Consider the following 27,143-nt stretch of genomic DNA (forward strand, 5'->3'; position numbering starts at 1 on the left):
GCATTGTTTTACGGTAGATCATTACCGTGGAAGTTGTGCTTCTGTAGGGTACAGGTGCAGTGTGGCACGCTCTTTGTTAAGTCAGGTCTCCTAGATATAATGAGCCTGGTAGATTAGGCTGAGAGTCTGTGTGTTTGTTTGTTTGATTTTTGGTTTTGTTTGTTTGTTTCCTGTGACTTCCATTTTGAGAATTAAAGCCAGATCTGAGGACGATAGAAGCTGTAGCCCAGGATCTCAATCCAAGGAAATGTGAGATGGTGGCCATTTCTCATAGAAATGGAAACCCTTGGTAAGCATTGGGGTCGGAGAAAGGATCCTAGCAAAAGGTAGAGGAGGTTTCACCTCCCTGAAGGATGTCTTAGCTAGCTCCCATAACTTAACAATACACTTTTCACCTTGGAATACTCGATAGGTTAAAGGATTCGGTGTAGGAACTTCTGGTCTAAATGACTCTTTTCCTTTATGGGCTCCTGTGTTGTCACTAACACTGCAAATTGCTCAGAAGTCTTGATGAAAGCAGTCACTAATGCATAAATAAGTCTTTGTGCAGAAAGTTCAAGGAACCATTGTTCTCAGATCTTCATCTGCTTCTACTAAACTTTCAGAAGTTCTATCAGAGGGACACTTTTATACCCCAAAGTGGGGGAGGTACCAGGGTTAATTCTGATAGGAGCAACAGCAGGAAAAATGTCCTAGTATCTGTTCTACTCACCACCACAGTGATAAAATGTTTACTGAAAAGGATAAAAGGAACTTTAAAAATAAGAAGCCCTTCACAGCATTGAATGTTTAGATCCTAACAGGTTAATTTACTGGATTTGATCTTTATACTTTATATAGAAGAAAATAATGTAAATGAAAGAAATGTTTACACTGCTTAAGAGTGAGATACAGCTACTGAATCCAAGAACCACTTTAATATAGTGCTGGCATATTAAAAATGAATTTGATTATTTTAAATAATTCTGCTCTATTCTTGAAAGCACTTTCAAGAGCTCTAGGGGAAGAAAAATGTGAAGGTACTAAAAAACTAGTCAAGCTGCATTTTTAAAAGATTTTAAATAACCTAGACTTCTCCTGAAGGTCATCTTACTAAGTCACCCGCACTGCATGATGACAAAGAAATGGAGATAATGGACAAATGCCGGAGGTCAGGGTTGGATACGAGACACTTGCAGGGCCAAAATTTCTTAATAATCGTTTAACATGGCTAAAGGATAGAAATGAGAAGTTGAGAAAGAAAATGGCTGAAATAGAAAGCAAAAGTGGAGCTGGACAAGGGCAGCTGGAAGTTGTCTTCCTGTTGTAAGATCCTATGTTTAGCACAACATTTGGGTGGCTATGGGAGCATCACCTTTTAGTGTCGATGGGGCTGGATAAAGGCCATGGCAGCAGCTGGGGGAATGTTTGCTCGCCTTACGAACAAGCCCCCAAAGTGGCAGTTTCTCAGACCTTGAGACACATACACAGGGTCGTCGTCAAAGTAAGCTTTGGGGTCATTAAAGTAAGCTTTGTAGGCAGTGGTTCCAACTGGGCTGAAATTGAGAACCTGAGGTCTATGTGAGACCAGCATTTCCAGGTAAACCTGCTTGTGGAAACCAAACTAGGTTTTCCTGATCAGTCTCATCAATAACGGGTTCCCTTCGACCTGTCAACGCTCGCCTGCATCAGGGTATTTGCCCTTGCTGTTCTCTCTTCCTAGAATGTTCTTCTCCCAGAGATCTGTGTGGTTTGCTCCCTAACTTCATGAAGGATTCTGCTCAAATACCACTCGTCAGTGCTGCCTTCCTCCCCAGCCACCCTATTGAGAACAGCTTGCTATCACTCTCTAACCCCACTCTTTTTTTGGCTGCGCAGCGTGTGAGATCTTAGTTCCCCGACCAGGGATCGAACCCTCGCCCCCTGCGCTGGAAGCGCAGAGTCTTAACCACTGGACCACCAGGGGAGTCCCTAACCCCACTGTTTTTTTTTTCCTTCCGTAGCATTTATCATCACTGGGCATAACATTTTTGTTTGTTTGTCTGTCTCCCCTGTTAGAAATTAAGCTCTGTGAGGATGGGGTCTGTGCCATATGGAAGCTCCCAGCAAGTTGAGAATTACTCACTGCTCTATTCCCAGTGCCTCACCAGTGCCTGCCATAGCGCAGGAACTCAGTGAATGTTTGTTGAATGAGTGAGTAAATAAAAACAATAATAGCATCCCTTTTTTGTGCACTCTCCCTGTGCCAGTGTCCACACTGAGTTCCCCACACACTGCAGTGCCCTATAATAGGTGACCGCTATTTTATACCCCATTTTACAGACAAGAACGCCCTCCTAGTGATCTGACATGCGCAGGCCCTGCTGTAAGGAGTACAAAGCTGACCTGAGGATAGTAGCACTCTACACCTTCTTCCTAATAAGAAATTTGCTGTCACACGCAAAGTTAAAAATAAAATGAAATTAAGAAAGCATCCACATTACAAAAAAAAGTTAATAGGAAAGGAGAACTTGATTCAGAAGGATTTCACTTTCAGCAGGCTTCTTGGAAGGGACCTTTTGCTTAGGGTTGCCATTTTGGGAAAAATGGAGATGCCTAGTTAAATTTGAATTTCAGATAGGTAATGAGTGATTTTTTTTTTTTCAGTATTGAGCATGTTCCATATATTGTGTGGGACATGCTTATGCTAAAAAAATTATACATTATTTATCTGAAATTCAAATTTAACTGGGCATCCTGTACTTTATCTGGTGACTTTACCTTTTCTGGTTTCCATTTCTTTGTTTTTCTTTTTTTTATTTTATTGAAGTATAGTTGATTTACAATGTTGTGTTCATGTCTGCTGTACAGTAGAGTGAGTCAGTTATATATATATTCCTTTTCATATTCTTTTTCATTATGGTTCATCACAGAATATTGAATATATTGATAGTTCCCTGTGCTCTACAGTAGAACCTTGTTGTTTATCCATTCTATGTATACTAGTTTGCGGCCGCTAATCCCTAACTCCCACTCCTTCCCTGCCCCCCCCACCTTGGCAACCACAAGTCTGTTCTCTATGTCTGTGAGTCTGTTACTGTTTTGTAGATATGATCATTTGTGTCATATTTTAGATTCCACATATAAGTGATATCATATGGTAATTTTTTAAAATTTGCTGGTTTCCATTTCTAATGAGACAGAAAAAATAATAATAATAATGAAAATAATAGTAATGCAAACCATTACAGTTACCACTTCTGTTCCCCAGGAACTATGTGCTGCCCTTTGCGTATATCATTTCTAGTCCTCACAAGAACCCTGCATGGTAGGTAGTGTCTTCCGTTCTTCAGATAAGGAAATTGAAGCTCAGAGAGGATAAGTAATTTGCCTAAAGCCACACAGCCAAAAAGCCAGTTTTTCTTCTGTAACACTTATCATCATCTAACATAAAATATTCTGTTTGTCTCCTCCACTAGAAAGTAAGCTCAGTGAGGGTAGGGTCTTTGTCCCAAAGAACATGTTACCAGGTCTCTCTCTTTGCCCACTGTTTCCTCTCTATGACCCCCCTCTGTTCTCGGACGTACTAGGTTAGAGCCAATGCACGAGCAGAGAGGAGCCGTTCCTAGCTGGACCCCAGAAGGAGCTGCCCGGGATCTGAATGCCCATCTCTGCCTCCTTGGTCCTCACACCCTGAGCAACTTTTGTGCCAAGTCTGGCCAGTTCCCTGTGGGATCACTGAGACATGGGACTTCCTTGTTATTACTCTTTTTCTGTTTTGTTTTTTGGTTCACTGGGAAATAACTAAGGATAAATAGAAAACAGCAACAACTTGTGCTATCTCAGTTCCAGAGTCACATGCACTTTATTCTAAATGACAATATTTAACAACAAAATTGCTTCATTTCAACCTCATTGCGTTCCTTGAAGTGGGAGTACTGTAATTTAAAAATAATAAATTCAACAGAGTGAATATAGTGCTTTCATTAATCCCCAATACTGCTTATTTTCAGCACTTTTTAATTATTTGGGTGTGCTCAACAGATTTAGCTGAAGTGGAAAAAGAATCATTCAAATTTCAGACCATTTGCAATTATCAATTTATCTGCTGTTTTCCAGCCAAGTAACTGAACTTCAAAGTAGCATGTGGTTTGAATGATTTCCTCCCCACCCCCTGCCTGGTATGAAACAGTGAATTAGTCAAGTAAAAATGTCTGTGGAATTGAAGGTGCTATAAACAAGGGCATCATATCCTCTGAATTATCAGCCAGCACAGGTGATGTTGATTGCATGTCATGGTGTCCCAAGGACATCCAGAGTGACAGTGGAAACTTTCTGCCTCTATGCCTAAAGTAAAGTATTAAGGTAGTAATCTAAGCATTTCACTTCTAACCTGCACTTTGCTTGATTCCCAAGTATTTATTTAAAGGATGATATGCAATTGTAAGGTCTTTAAATACCAGAACTTAAGCCAGATACAATACAGAATGCCCCCATTGAATTTGAATTTCAGGTAAACACTGAATAAATTTTTAGTACAAGGGTGCCCCAACTATTGTGTCCTATATTTTAATTTGCTACATCTGGCAACCCTTTTGAGGACCAAGACGCTGTATCTTATTAACATGGAATCTTTTTTAAGCATGGCATGGTTGTGAGTAATTATAGTGGCTGGAATTATTTTATTATTATTATTTTTTAATATTTTGCTGTTTTATTTTATTTATTTATTTATTTATTTTTGGCAGTATGCGGGCCTCTCACTGTTGTGGCCTCTCCCGTTGCGGAGCACAGACTCCGAACACGCAGGCCCAGTGGCCATGGCTCACGGGCCCAGCCACTCCGCCGCATGTGGGATCTTCCCGGACCAGGGCATGAACCCGTGTCCCCTGCATCGGCAGGCGGACTCTCAACCACTGCGCCACCAGGGACGCCCTGTTTTATTTTATTTTATGTTTATTTAATTTATTTATTTATTGGCCTCACAGCATGTGGGATCTTAGTTCCCTGACCAGGGTTTGAACCCATGCCTTCTGCATTGGAAGCATGGCATCTTAACCACTGGACCGCCAGGGAAGTCCCAGTGGCTAGAATTTATTGAATGATTACTATGTGCTCAGCGTTCTCCTACATGCTTTACATTTATGATCATCCAGGCTTCACAATAATCCTGCCATTTAGGTGTAGTGTTATTCCATTTTATAAATACAGGAAAATGAGGCTTGGAGAGGCTAAGGTACTCGCCTAAGATCTCAGCAAACAGGCGGTGGTGGTGGCTGGTGGCTGAGATTCTTTACAAAGACCTTTCTGTTTTCACTACACTATGCATTCTAATTAAATGAAAACAAATGACCGGCTGCAGATGAGATCTTGTGTCTCACTAACTTTTCTTTAAGGATACAAATACAGTCTTAAATTCATATGGACAGACTCAAGGTTGAGCTTTGCAGTGTATATGTTAAGGCGTACATGCAGAACTCATCTGATGGGCGAATGGACTGGCCCATTCCCTTATTATTAAAAGGAATTTCTTAACTATGGCAAAAATATAGATTCAGAGTGTGAAATGGGATGGCAGTAATTGGACAAAGGAGTGAAAGCGGCTCCCAAACAATTAGTTGTTTTGAACTCAGTAAAGTGACAGTTCTTTCATTTAATTTTAATCTCATTATGAGTGGCCGGGAGGTGTTTACATTTAATTTGGGGGTTTTTGAATTGTGGGTTTGCTTAAACATAGGCTCCATCTTCTAATGGGATAATGAGCAAGTTCATTTGCAAATGGGCCCAGTTCCATGCTGAGCGTCTCATCCTGACATTTCTTCTTAAATATCTACTGTGCGTGATTATTGAAAAGATGATGAAACAGCATGGTGAAAAAATTCAAAAGAAGAGAACAGCGCCCACGACACAGCACAATTATTTTCATTTTGGCACATTCCTTTCCTGTTACTAATTTCTGAAGTGTCCAGAACTGACAGAGATTCCACGGTGCTCGTTAGAAATGAACTCATGGTTTCTGTCAAGAAGAAACTGCCTACATGGAAGAAAAGGCAGATGAGGGAAGAAAACTCATCTTGTAATCTGAAGCAATTCTATTTTTTGTTCTTTTTTAAAATTCCATAAACAGGGCATGCAATGAAATTTTAAGTGTTTTTGTTTTTTTTTTTTCCTCTTTCACCGTAATTATTCTCTTTATTTTGGAGGCACCGAGGTCCTAAGACTTGCTTTCTGGATTCTGAGATCGGGAGGTTCAAGCACCTGCCATTGAGTTAGAAAGGGACTGACATTCAGGTGGGACTTCTTGGTCCCTCCAGCACTGATTTATTGAGCACCCACAAGGCCCTTGGCGCTGGGCACTAGGTTAAGTACTAGGAATGAACAAGCACATACTGAACTTGAACTTGCCGCACCGTGACAGAAGTCTGAATTATTGTGGACAGGTAGCAGCATTGTGCTGATGGACTAAAATGACTGATATGACGGGAAGCAAGATCAGAGGGTTGTGATTCTTCCGAGGGAAGCTGCCCCCACCTAGGACCAGCGTTCACTCATGCCAGGAAGGACTGGGGGTCATTTGGTCACAGTTTGTGCCCTTGATCAGTTGACAGTAAAACATTTAAAGAGAACAGTGATTTGCCAGGAAACGAAGGGAATTCAACTGCAGCCCCCATAGAGCGGCCACATGATGTAATACAAATTGTTCCACCACAGGATCAATGCAGGGACCTTGCAGGAGCTGCCACACTAGCAAAAATGAAATGATTTACATTTGGAAGCCACAGCTGGTGTGAAAATAAACATCGGATCAGTTCCTTCCTTTAAGTCCATGTTCCATTAGAATAACTACGGTAGGGGACATTTTTCACATTTTAATTGGTGTTTTGCTGATTTTATCAGAATTTCTGCTGATCAAAGCAAATTGGCTATTTATTTATTTTGCGATGAAGCTAACTGTTCAGTGTAAGTTTAATGTACTGTAAAGAATTTTAAATATCCTCCTAGTCAGATTACAAAGTGTTTGAATCAAGATGGCCTTGTTATATACTTAAATTATTAATTACTCAAATGGACAAAAGGCAACTTTCAGATATAATGTCACATTTTAAATGGATCTGAACTGGATGAAAATGTTGGGCCTGCATTAAAAGATGTCAGAGAAACAATGTTTCCCCCTGTAGTCTGCTTAACCCCCTCATTCCTGCTTGGTTTTAGATGTATGATAAATACTTTCATTATTAGTTTATTTTCAGTAGCTTACAGAACAATAAGTTTTTATGTTATTTACACTCCAGTGACTTTGGTTTAATTGGCTCCTTTTATGTTATTTATATAAATATAAGTCATACTGGGTTTTAAAGTATTAATGATGCATTTTATGTTATAATGCAGTTTTTATCCAGACTAGCACTCCAAGAATTCATACCATCCATGGGTAACAGCTAAGGATCTTTACAAAATCTACTTCAAAAGTTGAAGCAAATGCACTCTGAACCTCGGCAGAATTCAGGCTTAGGATGAAAAGATCCACTGAATTGCACTTCATTTGCATTTGAGTTAGCAAATTAATTTATTCAGATATTTCTGGAGGGCAATTCTCAGGTCTGTATACTTGGGAAACTACATAGATTTGTTTTTCAAGGCACTGTAACAAAGCAAAGCAAAAAAACCCATTTAAATAAAACTGAGTTTTAAGTATTTGCTTCCACCAGTTGAGGGATCATGGGTTAATCTCTGGAAACCCTCAGAGACGGCATCTGTCAAGTAAAGAGGCTGGTTGAGACACCTTTTGGCTTTATTTAAGTATTTGCAATTGTAGGTTTTTATAAACACTCATTTGGTGATCGTTGGGCATTTTTTGCTCGCATCCTAAGATGATGTTATGAGTAAAGAGAATTTTCTCAGGTAGCTCACATTTCTAAATACACTTTAAGATTTTGTTGATACTTAGGTTTTTTCCAAGTGACTCTCTGTATACTGGCCTCTTTCAATGATGAAAGCCATGTGAAAAATAAATAAAAGAGTCAGTAAAAGATGTTTTTGAATGGACAAGTGATGTTATTTCAATTGTTGGTCAAAAGCATATGCCCTAGGGATGGGGGTGGGGAACAGATAAATCAATGTGATTAAGTTTAAACAAACAAACAAAACCCCCCAGTAGGGGCTTCCCTGGTGGTGCAGTGGTTGAGAGTCTGCCTGCCGATGCAGGGGACATGGGTTCGTGCCCTGGTCCAGGAAGATCCCACATGCCGTGGAACAGCTGGGCCCGTGAGCCATGGCCGCTGAGCCTGCGCGTCTGGAGCCTGTGCTCCGCAACGGGAGAGGCCACAGCAGTGAGAGGCCTGCGTACCGCAAAAAAAAAAAAAAGAAAAAAAAAATCAAAAAAACCCCCAGTAATTGTGTAACATGATGAGAGTGGTAATTTAATTTTGGTTTATTTAGGTAAAGTTAGGTGCCCACCTGAAACTCAACCTTGATCTTTGGTTGAGGTGAAAAAGTAGTGAGTAGAGAAGGATGAAATGCTTCTTGAATTCCTAAAATGTCACTAGAAGTCTACCCAAACACAGGTTTTCTTATTGAGAGGCATGTGATATGAGCTGATTCATTTGTCTTTGTCCTTGTCTTAGCATGTTTAGTTTTCAAAGTGCCCAAAGAGTTCCAGGAGAAGATGGTTTTATTATACAGGGTGGGCCATTGAAAGAACTCTAGGAATCAAAGAGATCTTCCTAGCTGGAAAGCTTTGGTCAAGTTAATTACCCTTATATAAACCCTTATATAACCCAAGTTAATTACCCTCATTTATAAAACAGGGATAGTTGTAGTGCTTGCTCCATGTGGATGTTTTGAGGAATGAATGAAATGAGGTATGTGGAGCCTTAGCACACAGTACCTTGTTCCTAATAGTTGCTCAATAAATGGTTATTATGTGTCTTCAGTATAATTACTCTATACAAGTTCAACAGGATATCAACAAGTGAGTCATGCTGCTAACTATGGCATATTTTTAACTCACGCGGAAACCACTGGGGGAATAACAAATATTTATTTAGTGAGAATGATGTCACCAAAGAGGAGAGAGAATGTCTAGTATCTAAGCAAGTACTGCAGAAGACACTGGAAAAATAGCTTGTAGACTGTGGCAGCTGCTCTCATTGTGAATTCAGTGCTCAGTGTGAATTGACAGTTCATTGGATTTATACTGCAGTGATGGCGGGGAAATCACAATCATGCTGGTGAATGTGGCACATGTTTACTACTCTGCCTTATGTATCTCTTTCGGTTTACAAAGAACTTACACCAGCCCAGTGATGCAAGTGGTTCAGATGTAATAGTCCCATTTACAGATGAAATCACTGTGTCTTAGGGAGGTAAAGGGGTTTGCCCAAGACAGAACTTGAGCCAGATCTTCCTTCCTTAGGAGAATATTCCTCAATAAGTAGTTTAACTCTATAATAGTAGCTAACAGTTATTCAAACAGTTCATTTAATCCCTACAACCAACCATTGGAAAGGTATACTACTATTAACCCCATTTTACAGATAAGAAAACTGAGGCACAGAAAGGGGAAGCAGTTTGTGCCATAGCATATGGTGAGCCGGAGAACTGGAATTTGAAGTCGGAAAGTCTGGCTCCAAAATCCACACTCTTCACACTATTCCACCTCCGATGAACCAAAACTGAGAATAATCTATGGTTCTCAAACTTTAGCAAGCATCAGACTCTCCTGGAGGATTGGTTAAAACACAGAATCCTGATCCTCACGGCCGGATCATTAGGTCTGGAGTGAAGCTCGAGAATTTTCATTTTTAACAAGTTCCCAGATGATGCTGATGCTGGTGGCCTGGAGACCACGCTTAGAACCCTTGGTCCAGAGACACAAAACCCTGAAGGCCTAGACGCCCTATACACCTCAGCATTCTTTGGCCTATGAAAGAGTGTTGTTCGCTGGGGGAGGGGATTGCACCTGGGGCTCCCCCGTAGGCTCACACCTCCTGGTTTCTCTAGCATCCACAGCGTGCCAAGGTGAAGCCGCTTGTTTGGATGCTCATAAAGGATTCCCCTAAAAAAGTTAGTTTGTATAGTTACGGCCATTCTCAGGGATAGCGGATCGGGGTGGGAAGAAAGGAAAATCACATGGATCCCCTTCCGGTTACTATTATATGTGCAGTCAATTAAAGTGATTATCACAGAAAGTCTGGAAATGGACAAGAATGGAGCAGATGGAAGGGAAAATAGGAACATCATCCCTTTGTCAGGGAGAGTTATAGGAGGATGTATGCGTTCAGATCCCTAGAACTATGGCTGCTTTTCTAGAATTTTTAGCAATATTATTATTTTAATGACCAAGGTGGCAGTTTGGTTACATCTGCTTAAAAATGCCCAAAGGGTAGTGAATGTGTTTATTCATTTGCTGATGTGTTTTAATGAAAATAATATAGCAATAAAATATACAGTAAAGACATTGTGCTCTTAGGCTCTGCTGTTTAGTATTTAATGTAGTTGCCCAAACTTCTCCCTTGTTTTATGCATTTAGTAAACCTAATACAAAAAGACAGTAACAGTTATCATTGGTTAAATTGTCCACTTGAAAGAGAAATTAAGTCTAAAATGGTAGTGATCTGCATGGAAATTTGGTGCCTTGCCCCCTACCTACCTGGAGTCCAGGCAGTCTCTGCCCACAAGGACCCTCAGCACTGCTTTTATTCAGGCGTTTGTCTTTGTCAGGTTCCACAACCCTCTGAGGAGAGCAGATGTTCTATGCCAGCTTGGCTGAACTTAACAGAAGAAACAAGTACTTGGCAGTGAATAAAACTTTGAACCCGGGGCTGTCTGTTGCTCATCCAACATGGTACTCTCCATCACTGGGGTGGCCAGACCACCAAAGGCCAGACCACCTTTGGACTACCAGAGGTATCCAGTTGGCATCATTTTGACAACCTCTCCACCTCATGGAGTTATTTACAGTGAATTGCATGTCTTTCTGTCATTTACATTGACTTTCATCGAACAGTGTTGAAAAGAAAGGGCTGAAAGACCTTGCACTTACTGTGTTTACTTTACGGTTGTTGAAATACATTGCTCGTTACATTCCCCATGTAAAGTTCAAATCCTTTTCTTTATATTTATGCAATATCTCAAACATACAGAAAGTAATAGACCTCAAAGTGTCATGAAAAGTTTACTTTTTCCTTTATCTGTCTCATTTTTGAAAAAGAAATAGAATGTTATAAAGACGGTTTAATATTCCCCCCCCACCCCATCCATTCCCCTTTCTCACTCCTTAGAGGGAACCATTGTCCCAGAGTTAGTATGTATCTTTCCTGTCCACATTTTGTGTGCTTGTTAGTGCGTATCCAAGTGTCTGCAAACAACATGTAATACTGTTTTTTTTGTTGATTTTTTTTTGTGGTATGCGGGCCTCTCACTGCTGTGGCCTCTCCCATTGCGGAGCACAGGCTCCGGACGCGCAGGCTCAGCGGCCATGGCTCACGGGCCTAGCCGCTCCGCGGCATGTGGGATCTTCCCGGACTGGGACACGAACCCGTGTCCCCTGAATCCGCAGGCGGACTCTCAACCACTGCGCCACCAGGGAAGGCCTGTAATATTGTTTTAAAGGTTTTCAGAAGTTTTCGTAAACGACACAGCGCATCTCTGTTTGCATGCGGTAGACTCTTCACGAAGACATATGTGAGAGACTTTTATCACCTACCAGGCTGAGGATCGGTTTTTCTCATGGACACCACGGAACATAAAAATGGTGTTCCCTTCTGTGCGGTGATGATTGGGAATCTGAATTCTAATTTCTCATCCACTTTCCTTTTGCCTACTTAGCTTCATCTGAATAGTTCCTTACCTTATTTTCTCTCTGCCTACATTTCTTCATTAATTTCTTAAAACTTGTTACATTTACATTCTTGTAACAAGATCCTTTTTAAAAATTATTTTGAGCCCCACCTCTCCCTCTCCCATTCCATGACTCCTCCAGTTACATACTAGTTACCAGCAGGCATCTTTTGCCACCCTACCCACCTCAAGCATTGAACTCAAGACAATTAGCAAGGTTTACTATATGCTAAGCATGACATTGTGTTTAGCAAACTAAATTGGTTAATTCTGAAATCCAGATGTGTTACCTGTCCATATCCAAGAAATCAGATACAAAATGTGCAATGGATGGTCTTGTTAAAATACTTCCTCCCCAGAAGTGGACCCCTGTCGTTTATTCCCCAGTGCCCAAGTTGTTTTCAGTAGGACAAAGAGCCTTAAGATTGCAGGCTGATGAGCACACATTGCAATATTTTCATAATTTGGAGCCAAAATGACTGCACAGGAAAGGAGCAGAAGCCTGGGGAAACTATTAACAATTTAAGAATTTACCATTTCCAGTTACTGTAAGAATGTTAATTCCATTTCTAAAGAGAAGCATAGAAATGGTGTGTGTTATGACTCTTAGAGATGTATTTTGTACCGTAGAGTATTAAAATGTCAGATTTTGGTGTTTTACCCTTTGAGTCTTTGCTAATTTTCCCTCCAGCTTATGGTTAAGCATGACTCTGGGATTTTTCCTAAAGGCAGTCATTCTAAATGTATCTAGATTCATCTTTTTGGAATTATAATGGCCATCTTGAATGGTTGTGTTAGCATCAAAGGTAACCAAGTGATTCTCCAACTCTAGGCAGGAAACAAGAGTAGTTATATATTAATTTTAGCATAAAAGAGCATTTTCAAATAGCAGAGAAATATTTGATAGAATACGGGAACTTTTTCTACAAGGCATACAGGGGAATGAGTATCTACAATTTGTTGTTTAAAATAATACAAATTTTAATATCTTATTGATAGTCATCCATGTATTCATTTAAGTCTCTCTATTTTCAAGCTATGTCATAGCTACAATATCTGCACAAATTGTTGTGTTGATTAATATAGCTTTGTTAATACAATAGTTGTGATAAGCTGTACATTACCTCATTCATCCATCTATATGTGTATACACTTACATACAAAAAAATTTACTAAACTCTTATTGTTGACACTCTTGGGTACTAGAAATACAAAGATGAGTAAGATCTGTACCACCCTTTCAAGAAACTTACAATTTCATGTTAGTGATAGAGTTATAAACAAACTAGTAAAATGTGATAACTGATATGGTTGATGAATATAAAGAGTGTTATGGAAACATTGAAACACTGTAAATTAATCCTACTTGAAACTATTGAGGAAAGGAAGAAATAGAGGTTATATGTGAATAAAAGTAGCTTAAGAAAGCATTTCCTGTCTCCCTAGGGCAGATTTAATCTTCCTTCATCTCTCTCCCAAGAATAATATATACTTATCTCCATTGTGTATTATCATATTTCATTAGAGTTAGTGGTTCTCATATCCTTCTATTTTACTAGATAAAACTTGTTGAAGACAGAAAAAATGTTTTATTCTACTTTGTATCCTTAGTATCTAGCACAGGATAAGAAGCTCAATAAAATGTTTGTTGAATGAATAAACACATGAATCAAGAAATATCAAGAGAAATTTTAAATTTTTTGAGCTAAATGAAAATAAAAACAAAATTTGTGGGATGCAGCAAAAGCAATAAATTAGAGGAAAATTTATAGCATTGAATGCATATATTAGAAAATAAGAAAGATCTGAAATCGATCATCTAAGCTTTCACCTTCAACAATTAGAAAAAGAAGAGCAAATTAAATCCAAAGTAATCAGAAGAAAAGAAATAATAAGAATTACAGCATAAACCAATGAAGTTGAAAACAGGAAATCGATAGAATTAATGAACTCAAAAGATGGTTCTTTGAAAAGATGGATAAAATCAATAAACCTCTGGCCAGGCTAACTAAGAAAAAAAGAACAATGGCACAGATGACTAATATCAGAAGTGAAAGATTGGGCATCACTACAGATCCTATGCACAGTAAATGGATAGTCAAGGAATACTATGAAAACTATGCCCACAGATTTGATAACCTAGATGAAATAAACCAATTCCTTGAAAGATACAATTTGCCAAAACTCACACAAGAAGAAATAGACAATCTAAAAAAGCCCATATCTATGAAAGAAATTGAATCAATAATTGATAACCTTCCAAAACAGAAGGCACCAGGCCCAGAATTAATAAATGATTGTAGGAAGTTTGCAAGATACAAGATTAACATACAAAAGTCAATCACTTTGCTGTATACCAGCAATGAACATGTGGAATTTGAAATTAGAAACCCAGTACCACTTACATCACCATCCTCTACCCAAAAGAAATACTTAGGTGCAAATCTAACAAAATATGTACAATGTCTATATAAGGAAAACTACAAAACTCTGATGAATGAAATCAAAGACAAACTCAATAAATGGAGAGATATTCCATGTTCATGGATAGGAGGGTTGAATATGGTCAAGCTGTCAGTTTTTCCCAACTTGATCAATAGATTCATTGAAATCCCAGTCAAAATATTAGCAACTTATTTTGTGGATATTGACAGACTGATTCTAAAGTTTATATAGAGCAGCAAAAGACCCAGAACAGTAAACACAGTGTTGGAGGAGAACAGCAAAGTTAGAGGACTGACACACCCAACTTCAAGACTTACTGTAAAGCTACAGTAATCGAGACAGTGTGGTTCTGATGAAAGAACACGCAAGTAGATCAATGGAACAGAACAGAGAGCCCAGAAATAGACCCCATAAATATAGTCAACTGATATTTGACAGAGGAACAAAGGCCCTACAATGGAGCAAAGTTAGTTTCTTCAACAAAAGGTGCTGAAACAACTAGATATCACATGGAAAAAAAAAAAAAAAAAGAATCTAGACCAGACCTTACACCCTTTGCAAAAATTAACTCAAAGTGGATTGTAGGCCTAAATGTGAGACACGAAACTTTAAAAGTCTCAGAAGATAATGTAAGAGAAAGCCTAGATGACCTTGGGTATGGCAATGACTTTTAGATACAACACCAAAAACACCATCCGTTAAAGAAATAATTGATGAGCTAGACGTCATTAAAATTAAATTTTTCTACTCTGTTAAAGACAACGTCAAGAGAATTAAAAGACAGGCCTCAGACTGGGAGAAAATATTTTCAAAAGATACATCTTATAAAGGACTGTTATTCAAAATTACAATAAGAAAACATAGAACCGGATTAAAAAATGAACCAAAGACCTTAATAGACACCTCACCAAAGAAGATATACAGATGGCAAATAAGCATATGAAAAGATGCTCCACATCATATGTTGTTAAGGAAACAATAGGGTGATGTACTTAAGTATGTTAATGTTGTCGGGAATCCAGATTTTTAGTACAAGAGGAAAGAAAGAATTATAAAACATCAAAAAACTTACATAAAATTCTTTTTCCAGTTTTACTGAGATATAATAGATATATAATGTTGTATTAGTTTAAGGTGTACAATATCATTTTATATGTATATATTTGTTTATATAGTGAAACGTGTACCACAGTAAGTTTAGCTAGCATCTGTCACATCGTGTAGTTACAAAGATTTTTCTTGTGATGAGAACTTTCAAAAGTTCTCTGTTAGCAACTTTCAGATTTACAATACAGTATTATTTACTATAGTCATATGCTGTTCATTACATGCCCCAAACTTATTTATCTTATAACTGGAAGTTTGTACCTATTGACCTATTTTCTCCATCCCTTACCCTCTACCTCTGGCAACCACCAATCTGTTCATTTCTATGAGTTTGGTTTTTTTAGATTTCACATCAAGATAGTGTTTGTCTTTGCCTGACTTACTTCATTTGGCATAAGGTCCTCAAGGTCCATCCATGTTGGAAAATGGCAGGATTTCTTTCTTATTTATGGCTGAATAATATTCCATTGTTTACATACCATATTTTCTTTATCCATTCATCTGTCAATGGGCAGTTAGGTTATTTTCATGTCTTGGACTGTGAATAATGCTGCAATGAACATGAGGGTACAGGTATCTCTTCAAGATAGTGATTTCATTTCCTTTATATGTAATACCCAGAAGTGGAATTGTTGGATCATATGACAGTTCTCTTTTTAATTTTTTGAGGAACCTTCATACTGTTTTCCATAGTGGCAGCACCAATTTACATTTCCACCAGCAATGCCCAAGGGTTCCCTTTTCTCCACATCCTTGCTAAGACTTGTTATCTCTTGCCTTTTTGATGATACCCATACATAAAAATCTTGTAATATTACATTTGAATAGGCAATACCAGTATAAGATGATTATTTTTTTTCTTTTTTTAGGTACACATTTTCCTAGCTTTTTTTTTTTTTTACAGAAAATGTATGAAAAAGCTAAGAAGCCCAATGACAACAAACATCTCACTGTCAATGTGGTTTCTTAATACCAAAAGGAATCAGAACTCTTTGGGGGAATGATTGAATGCACATCTGGGATAAGAAATTTACAAGATGTCTCTGGAACATCTTGTGCCTGAAAGCAAGGGTGCTGTCAAAGACTAATGGTTCATGTCAGAGGGATATGGGAGTCAACATGAAGGAGCTTCTCTGTATAAGGATGGGAAAATTTTAGCACCAGAAACACCGGTGCATTGTATTGAATGAAAAACATTGGCTATATAGATTCCATAATGGTCTTCAACGGCAAAAGAAGAAAAGGAGAACGCCAACAAACAAAAACACCTCAGTAGGTACACATTGTTGAAAGTAATTAGGACAATAGTTTCTTACTCTAAAAGGTGTCAATTATAAAGAAAGATTAAGTATTTATCTTGTCTTTCGTGTACGAACATTACATTGGGGTAATCAAATAGCGCTAGGTGATGAGTGAAAGCTTTCCTTTACAGAAAAATTTCACATTTAAAAAAAGTAGAAGTAATAGAAAGTCAGCATTTTTAACCTCTAATGAACAATGGATTGGGGCAATAATCATCAATAAAACCATTAGATGAAATTTTGTTGGAAACTCTACAATGGAGGAAACAGACTATCGTCTCCCAAACCCACTGATCCATCTTTGCATCAGACAGTGCATGCCTCCTGATATGATGCAGTTATGATTTACAGATTGTGACCTATAAAATATTATTTTTTTACATAAATTTATTTATATATATATTTATTTTCGGCTGCGTTGGGTCTTCGTTGCTGCATGCGGGCTTTCTTTTTAGTTGCAGTGAGAGGGGGCTATTCTTCATTGCGGTGTGCAGGCCTGTCATTAAGGTGTCTTCTCTTGTGGAGCACGGGCTCTAGGTGAGTGGGCTTCCGTAGTTGTGGCACATGGGCTCAGCTCTTGTGGCTCGCGGGCTCTAAGTGAAGGCTCAGTAGTTGTGGCACATGCGCTTAGTTGCTGTTGCTCCACGGCATGTGGGATCTTCCTGGACCCATGTCCCCTACATTGGCAGGCAGATTCTTAACCACTGCGCCACTGGGGAAGCCCTGTGACCTGTAAGATATTCTTGCCAAAGAGTTGGACCTGAATCTGATCCAACCTTTAATGCCAACTTCCATTTGGAGGAAATACAAGGGATGAACGAACAATCAATTGACACTACAAGGAAGTAAACAGACAAACCCCAAATGTTAGATCTTCTAGAGAACAATACATTCGTTCCTTCACAAGTCAATTACCTGAAAAAAAGGAAAAAATAAAGGGGAGGGAGGAGAGACAATTTTAGATTGAGAGACTTTAGATAATTAAATATAATGTGTGGATCTTGTTTGGATCCCATAAAACCAAATGTAAAAACATTTTAAACAGAGAAATCTGAATATGCATAAGTCTTGGATGATCTCAAGGAAATTTTTACATTTATCTATGTGTGTAAAAATGGTAACATGGTGGGGCTTCCCTGGTGGCGCAGTGGTTGAGAGTCCGCCTGCCGCTGCAGGGGACGCGGGTTTGTGCCCCGGTCCAGGAAGATCCCACATGCCGCGGAGCGGCTGGGCCCATGCGCCATGGCTGCTGAGCCTGCGCATCCGGAGCCTGTGCTCCGCAACGGGAGAGGCCACAACAGTGAGAGGCCCACGTACCGCAAAAAAAAAAAAAAAAAAAAAAAAGGTAATATGGTTATGTAAGAGAACGCTATATTTTCTAGAGATGCATATATGCAAGTATATAGAACTGAAATAATACGGTGTCTGAGATTTGCTTCAAAATAATTCACCCAAAAAATGAGAGAGAGAGAGAGGGAAACGAAGGAGGAGGGAGAAATGGAGGGGGAGAGGCAGGGGAGGAGGGAGAGGAGGGGGGCCGTTAACAAGAGAGATGATGAAGACAGAGAGAGTGAGAAAAAAAGGAATTAATCATAGCTACAATAAAATAAAATTTTCCTAAGCTGAAGAAAGACCCAAGTGTTCACATCCCTCAGGAAACAACATACCAAGTTGACCCAAAAAATCTGTACTTGTTTGGGTGACGTTAGCTACTGAGTATGAATACGTATGTGTTATTTTTTAGCCAACAAATAGAGAACCTATGTTCCATTCAGATAACTTGTAAACTTTCTGTAATTGACAGTTGGTCACAAAGAATATGTAAACTTTATTGGCTGATTTTTTAGTGGTCATTCTCTGGAATTTAGATTAGCAAATTTATCTTAAATTGGATTTTGACTGTTTCTCTCTCTCTCTCTCTCTCTCTCTCTCTTGCTTGATAGCTTGCTTGCTGAGGCCTCCAGTCCATAAATGTGCTTATTCTGCTGGCTCTGGGCTCTGATGTCATGGTGATATTAGAGATAAGGCACATTTACTCACCAAAATTGAGGGAATCTTAGCTGTGTCTTCTTTCTCCTCCCCAAATTTACTTGGCTATTCCTCACACTTAATGTTCTAGAATAACTTTACACACAATTTGTCAAGTTGTATAAAGTATCCCACTGCTATTTGTTTGGGATTGCATTGATTTTTATAAAGATAACTGAGATAATTGATATGTTTACAATATTATATCTGGGAACAAGGTATATGTCTCTACCATTCTAGTCTTCCTGTATATCTGTCAATATATTTTACAGAATTTTTAATATTTAAATCTTACACATTTCTTCTATTACTGTGAATGGGCTTTTAAAAGGTTACATTTTGTGATTAGTTATTGGTGGTATGTGGAAAGCTTGATTTTTATATGTTGCTCTCATATCTGGCTGTCTGAGAAAATTTATAATTATTTAAAAATTGATTGGAGATAATCTAAATCTTCATCAACAGAAGAATGATTAAAGTCATCAGGATAGATCTAGTCTATGGAATATTATGCAGCTCTTTTGAAATTATATATATAATATATAGTGAGGAAAAGAACCATCTCCAAGATAAAATGAAAAAAACAATTAACCAAAAAAAGTTTCAACGTAATAATATAATATGGTTCAGATGTGTAAAACTACTACATGTGGCTATATGCACATACAATATCAATGCATAGAATAAAGTCTAGAAAAATGCAGCCTAATGGTAACAGTAATTAGCTTTGAGTAGAGGAAGAAAGGAGATTTTTCGGGTTTTTACTGTATATATTTTTGTATTCAAATATTTTGTAAAACGTGAATTTATATAATGCTTTTGTAATTAGAAATTTAAAGAAAAGTGTGAAAATAAGATGTTGGGAAGTAGACAAGTTGATAAAGATTGACATGGAGGAAGCCCTAGGGAGAGTGCATGTAAGTCCATAGAAAACCCTCACGGGTCATTAATTTCCACAATATCTCTAAAGTCACTTCCATTTGGCTTTGGAAAATCTTTGGCCCTACACACCCTGTCAAGAAGTATTACCGGCATCTATTAGAGCAGAAAATGAAGATAAAATGTCGCACAACTGACCAATGAAGTCAGTGGAGACGTCCTCTCCCTGACGTTTACCTCTTGTGATTTCTTCTATGCAAGGGCCATGGACTAGTGAAAGACCCAAATAAATGGGCTGGCTAAATGAATTGGATAATTCTCTTTCTAGCCCTCTCTCATTGCCAGCTGGAAACCAGATGAGACCAGCCTTTATTTCCTAGGTCTTCCTAATGTCTGGAGTTTCTGTATGGGAAACTCTTCCAACCTGAATTTAGAAATGGAAGCCCTGTTGGTTTATGTGTATCAGGTGGGTCGAGGCACACTTGTTTGCTTTGAGGTGAGCCCTTCCTTGGCTTGGTATGTGAGGTCTTTATGAAAGGCCCCTGAGTACCTCATATCATCGTAAGTGCCTGTGCCATGTCCCTTGCAGTGAGTTAGTTGTGACGAAAGCACGTGTGACCTAGACTTCTATTTTTATAACACGGTAAATGGAGACCAATGGTAAACACCTAACACAGTGTCCAGCAGTGCTTCTCAAACTTTAATGTGGGAATCACCTCAGAATGTTGATTCAGTAGGTCTAGTTAAACCCTTGAGCTTGTATTTCTCAGAAGCTCCCAGGTTATGTCAGTGTGGCTGGTCCAGGAAACACACTTAAAGTAGCAAGAGTGTAGAGCACAGGCTTGGCACTTAATAAGTATTTGTTGAATGAGTCGTCTTCTGTCTTAACCCCTGGCAGTGTGAGTCCTCCTACAGAGGACACACCCTTCCTCTTTCTTCTCCGTGTAAGACTGTGGGGCATTTTTACTTTCTGGAAAGCTAATTCTATCAGGCTATTATGTTTTACATACTTAAACCCACATCCCAATATTCTACCCACGTGGAGACAGGACCCAGGGCTGTTTTCCCGTATAGCCAGCATTGCTGTGCACACCTGATTGAGTCACCCTTTCCCAGCCCAGTGTAACATAATGAGCAGTCTCTGCCCTGTAGAGATGCCCCACTGGGGCTGCAGGCCAGCATCACAGGCACAGTCAAGCCTTTTGGGGTCGTTTACCTTAGGGTTGGATCAAAAGCCAAGTGAGAAAATGATGGAAATATGTATGTTGGAATATTCTTTTGGAGTAAACTAGGCATGTTTTGGACAGATAAACATACTAGTTTTATTGTGTGAAATCATGTTGAGTATTTTAAGAAATGTCTTGTTCAAGATCACTGGATTGTGTAGACAGAAAAATTCTGTTGTCTTACGATCAGTTTAACAGTTATCCTCGCTTATTGGCTACTTAGCTGGGGACTCGGTGGCGGGGGATACAGTGTTAGTGGAATTCACCTGGGGATTCTCGCATGTGCACATTAGCAGAATAGATTGGGCTGTGATTTGCAGCTCCAGCATGATTTTACAGGGGGCATTTTGCACCCACCCACGGCTTCGTGGTGACGTTGAAATCTGTCTAGTTGGTGGAGGATCAGTAGCTTAAGGAGCTAATGAATATTCATTTCTTTTCCCTGGGTACAAAGTAAAATAACCAGTAATTAGTATAATATTTAATACTTCTATTCAAAATAAATAAATCTTTTGTGAAAAAAACCCTAATTATTATAATGTAGCGAATTCCACATATGTAACTGGAATGGGATGTGGTGTTTTGAAAATGCTTCTAAGCCCTCATTTACATGTTTTGAGATTAGTTAATTATTCCCCTTGTATGCATAAAACAGAACTCTGAATTTTTACCTGCAATTTATTATTCATTTTCCTCTCTCCCAAGTTTAACTGATTCTAAAGTTTACTTTTTTTTGGATACTGAAGATATTTGTATGTTGAAGTAATGTTTTGAATATGGGTTTGTTCTTGTCCTCTTCTTCTCTTGCCCCACAGACAGAGGATGCAGGTGGCTTACAGAGATTCCCAGGTGGTGTTTCTTATCTGATCCTAGGTTCATGTGACAAGGTTTAGTTGTTCCAGTTTTTAAAAATACATGTTTTTGAGCACAGAATACATGGTAGGCACTGTGCAGGGTGCTTTCACATATGTCATCATGTTTTTATTCTACGACAATCCTGTGGGGTTTGTTTTTCTACCATCAGTCTATAGACAAGGCAGTGAAGCTCGAAGCAGTTAATTCTGCTCGTGCAAAGTATAGAATCCTAACTCATCCGTCTGTCTGAGTCCAAATCCAGTTTATACCGCAACTGTGAGATTCTCAAGCTTATTCTACCCAGTTGCTGAGGGAGAAAGGTTTGGAGGAGGTGCTGATATGCTTGTTTGCAAATAAATGTTCCCCAGGGTGTCATCATGGGGTTGGGTGCTTGTGGGTGCTAACCTCTGCTGGGGAGAGGGGACAGCGCCCAGGATTGGTGGCCTCACTATAGACAAGTACTTTCTGAGCCTGTGATAAGCAGGGAAACTTCTCATCCACTGCCTGGAGGTTTCTCAGTAATGCTGGTTAGTACCTGCCAGACAGAATTCACATTCTTGCCCAGATGCAAATGGATCGATCTTTGGCAGAGACAGTGGTGATTCCTGAAGACCTGGGTAATTCATAGTACTGCTGTTACTCATTTCTATGGAAAAATGCAAATACTGCCATGCGGGGGGTTTTGTATGACTCATCCGAGGTGGGGATGAGGCAAGAGCTTCTATTTCAGATTCTTTTAAGAGATTCCCAGGACGACTAGAATAAAATTCAGACTTCGGACTATGGCCTTTCAGGCCCCAGGTGGCCCAGCTACTGCCTGCCTCTCCCAGTCCTCATGTGGTCCCTTCTCCCCTCCGTGCTCTGCATCCTCCTTTCTGTCCCTCTGACTCTCAAGTTTGTTCCTGCCTCACAGCCTTTGCATTTATTGTTCTCTCTGCTTGGGGAACTCTTCCCTCTGTCTCCACATGGCTGATTCTTCCTCATCTTCAGGCCTTTGTTCAGGCACCCCCTCCACACAGAGCCTTCCCTGACCACCACCCCCTGCCCCGTCTAAAGGAGCCTCTACCCATGACCTCCACAGCCCCACAAAAACTCATCATCTTATTGGGCGATTGGGATTGACATGTATACACTGATGTGTATAAAATTGATGACTAATAAGAACCTGCTGTAAAAAAAATAAGGAAAATTTAAAACAAAACAAAACATCATCCTGTGACCCTGTTCACTTAACTTCACAGTTTTGCTTTCTGAAATGATCTTTATTTTCTTTTTTATTAACTGTTTTCTCTATCATTTTGTCACCCAGAGAAGCTTTGACACATTGCAAGTACTCAGTAAATATATGGTAAATAAATGGATGAATGACTTGATGAACGAATGAAAGTTAGATGTATAGAATTACAAATGCTAGAGTTTGAGGGTGCCTGCTAGCTAATCTGTCCCAACTTTACATCCACTATCTTTATTTGATTATTTCTAGTGAGAGAAAGCTCATGACTTGATAAAACAAGTGTCTCCAATTTTTGTCTTGCGAGGCAGTGTGGGACTGTGGAAATCAAGTCAAACTCCCCTCGATTTAAATCCAAATCTGTTACAAACTAGCTGTGGACCTTGGTTAGGTCAGTTAACCTTGCCGTATCCTGTTTCCTGATCTGCAAAGGGGGTGACAGTACCTACTTGGCAAGCTATTGGGAGGAAGAAATGAAGCCGGGTCTGCAGCGTGTCGTGCATATTTGAATACACATGGTATAGGAAAGGTTAGCACGTCAAAGGGGACACGTAAATGTTAATTTGCTTTTTATTGTTGTTCTCTGTGCCAGTTAGTCCTGGATGATGCATCTCACACGTATTCACATTGAGTCTTACCCACGAGGGAGGTGAAATCTGCATCCATCCGCCTCTCTTACAGATGAGGAAACTAAGTGACCTGCCTGAAGTTTCCCTTCTAAGGAATGGTCCAGCCCCTATGTCCACAGGTTCTCTTTCTATCCCACCAAAGCTCCTTCTTCCTCTGCCCCCAACACCAAACAGCCTACGGGTTGCTGAAATGGAAGGAAACAAGTCTCCTGGCCAGTGTAACTCTCAGAATGGCAGAGGGCATCTGCTTCACCGCCAGGGGCAGCGCAGCCTGAGGACTTGAGGGCCTGTGCTGAGGAGATGAACAAACCTGGGCAAAGGAGGAGGTGCTAACCTCTTATGTCCACCCCCTCCCAGGCCTTTAGAGCACGGCAGCCTCTCTGTCAGTTAATTGAGGCTTTGGCTGTGAAATGAATCAAGTGACAGGCGAGTTATTAGTGCTGCTTGTCGCTGTTCTTGCATGTCAAGGAACTCTAGCATATTGCTCTTGGGCCCTGTGATGCTCCAGCTGTAGCTGTTGGGTATCACGTGACCTAATTAGGAAGTGGTCATTTCGGAGGGCAGCAGAGCAATGAAGGGCAGGGGTTTAGCATCAGACGTGAGCTCAAACACTTGTTTCATCGTGTATCAACTATGTGACTTTGGGCCAGTTCTTTTCTGGATTTTCTATTTGCTCCTTCTGTATAATAGGAATAATTCCATCTCCCTCATCAGGTTTATTTGGAGAATTAAGTATGTCTCATGCATGTCAACTTATGATAGATGGTAGCTACTACAACCATCCCTTTCCTGCAGATAGCATTATTCTCCAGGCAGAAAGGTGACGGAGGTGGTTGGAAGTAATTAAGGGCTCTTACCGTGACCCCATTGTAACAGGGCCAAAGTGTGGAGGCCCTTCTTGTTTCCTCCTTGTGTTTTGTCTTCTGAGTGTGATACATGAATTCTAGGAGCATTAGTTTACTTCTGAATACTTAGATAGAGCAGAAGTAATGTGAGTGAAAATGATCCTCTCTTCCCCAAGATCTCCCTGGTCATTATTCCCTAACCTAATTAGAATGCCAGGTGCAGATCCTTCCATTTTCCTCAAAAAGGAGTGGCAAACTGGGGCAAATGCTTCCTGCAAACGAAGGATGGATTTTCCGGGGAGCGGTAGAGACTCAGAAACTTGAACTGACTTCCCAAATCAGATGTGTGGGCTTTGTTGTGCTTTCTTCTCAAATATGCATGTCTTGGTACTTGCCCTTTTTTTTTTTTTTTAAACACGCACTTACTTTCTTTTTTTTCTTTTTTTAAATTAATTAATTTATTTTTTGGCTGCGTTGGGTCTTCGTTTCTGTGTGAGGGCTTTCTCTAGTTGCGGCCAGCGGGGGCCACTCTTCATCGCGGTGCGCGGGCCTCTCACTGTTGTGGCCTCTCCCGTTGCGGAGCACAGGCTCCAGACACGCAGGCTCAGTAGCTGTGGCTCACGGGCTTAGTTGCTCCGCGGCATGTGGGATCTTCCCAGACCAGGGCTCGAACCCGTGTCCCCTGCATTGGCAGGCGGACTCTCAACCACTGCACCACCAGGGAAGCCCTTGCCCTTTTTTAAAAATAGCCAGTCAAGTGTCTATGTTAGAAATTTTGCTAAGGTTTCTCGAGTATATTTTTGCTTATGTGGTTTTCCTCCCTTCAGTGTGACAGGAAAACATCTATACTTCCTTGGTCTCCCTCTCACCACATCGCTCAAACTTTCTAGAGCTTAGAATCTAGTCTGTCAGGCACATTTGTAGTCATTCATGACATCTTTGGCTTTTGGGACACTTGTGTGGCTCACACATCCAGATGATGTAGCAGTCAAACTGTCTACCAAATGGACCTAGATATTGCCAGGAGAAAATCCATACTGATAGAGAAAGTTCTATCTCTGTTGAACCTCCAAAGGTAAGTCAGTAAAACCCAATAGTCTATATGCTTCTCTCTATGGGGACTGTAGTCAGGTGGTTTAATTTGAGGACCCAGCTCAAAATCTTTCTCTCCTAGCCCTAATATATTCATCAAAATTCCTGTATTTGAATATCCCTCCTTCCCTCCCTCCCTCCCTCCTCTGTTCCTTCATGAGAATAGCTGTAGCTTGGTGAGGGTAGGGGTCCTAGCTATCTTGCTCACTATTGTTTCTCTAACACTTAGGACATAGGCTCAACTAATTTTTGCTGGATAAAAGGATGAGTGGATGTTTACTGAGTACCTACAGTGTTCCTAGTTCTTCAATCCTTAGACTTAAAATTATGTTTTCCAAACTCAGCTATTTATGTACTGCCTTCCCAGTATTTGCCAGATCTATGAACTATTTTTCTTCTATTTATTTGACACTTTCCTTTGAATTGACTTTTCTTTATACTTAGCATCATCCAAAGCAATAATATCCATGAAATTATGGATTTGGTGTCTATTTACAATCTTTTTGTAACTCACATTACATTTGTAACTATTAAAATAAAAATGCTTATATCACTTAAAATCATCCGAAGGGCCTCTATAAAATACAAATCTGGAATCACTTTACATTATTGATCACATCCACTAGCTCTGAACCTCTAAAGTATAGGGGGCCCAGGAACAGAGATGTTTTGCAGAGGAAGGACTGCGGGTGGGGGCCGGTGCTCAAGGGAGCGGGTAACCTGAGCATCCCAGAGGGTCAGTGGGTGTGTGAGGGGCATCTGCACTGGTGCTTCTAGCTCCTTGTGACTTTGGCTCAATCGTTTGCTGAGCCTCTTGTCCTTCAAATCTACTGTGAAAGCAACGACCACAGCCATACCACCTTAGGGCTTGGAAAGCTCTGAAAACGTGTGAAGAACCATTTATATCCAGTAATCACTGTATAGCAGATACACAATAAATATTTTAAAATTTGTATTATCATGAGGTTGGTAGCAATTAATCTGAAGTTGAATGTCACCAAACAAAATAAGGTAAGGAAACTGGCTGGAATGAATTTCATTCATTCATTCACTCATTTCGTTCAGTTGTTCAATAAATACTTAACTGTGTTCTAGCCCCAGAACTAGGGGCTGAGAATATTGCAGCAAAAAGACATAGTCCTTCCTTTGGGACTTCCCTGGTGGTCCAGTGGGTAAGACTCCCCACTCCCAATGCAGGGGGCCTGGGTTTGATCCCTGTTTGGGGAACTAGATCCCGCATGCATGCCGCAACTAAGAGTCCATGTGCCGCGACTAAAAGATCACACGTGCCTCAACGAAGATCCCGAGTGCTGCAACTAAGACCCAGCGCAGGCAAAATAAATAAATAAATTAAAATACATCTTAAAAAATAAAAAAAGACAGTCCTTCCTCTCCTAGTTTAGTGGGAGAGACAGTTATACAAACAGTTACATATGTAATTGTTTGATTATAGCAGTGATAGATGCCACAGTGAGAAATACAAAGTACAATAATAGTGTATAGCAAGGGAGCAAATAATCTGAGGAATAAGAGCATTTTTGTAGAAGTGACATGTAAGCCTAGAACATCAGTAGAAGTGAAGCAAATATATATAGGAGTGCTGAAAACCCACTTTACAAATTTCCATGAGATGAGGTTCCTCCTCCTTATTGCTTAATCTGCTTGTTACCAACCAACTAGAGCCGACATTCTGGTGGGTGTATCTT

The sequence above is a fragment of the Orcinus orca genome, chromosome 2 (assembly GCF_937001465.1).
Source record: "Orcinus orca chromosome 2, mOrcOrc1.1, whole genome shotgun sequence".
Classification (NCBI taxonomy): Eukaryota; Metazoa; Chordata; class Mammalia; order Artiodactyla; family Delphinidae; genus Orcinus; species Orcinus orca.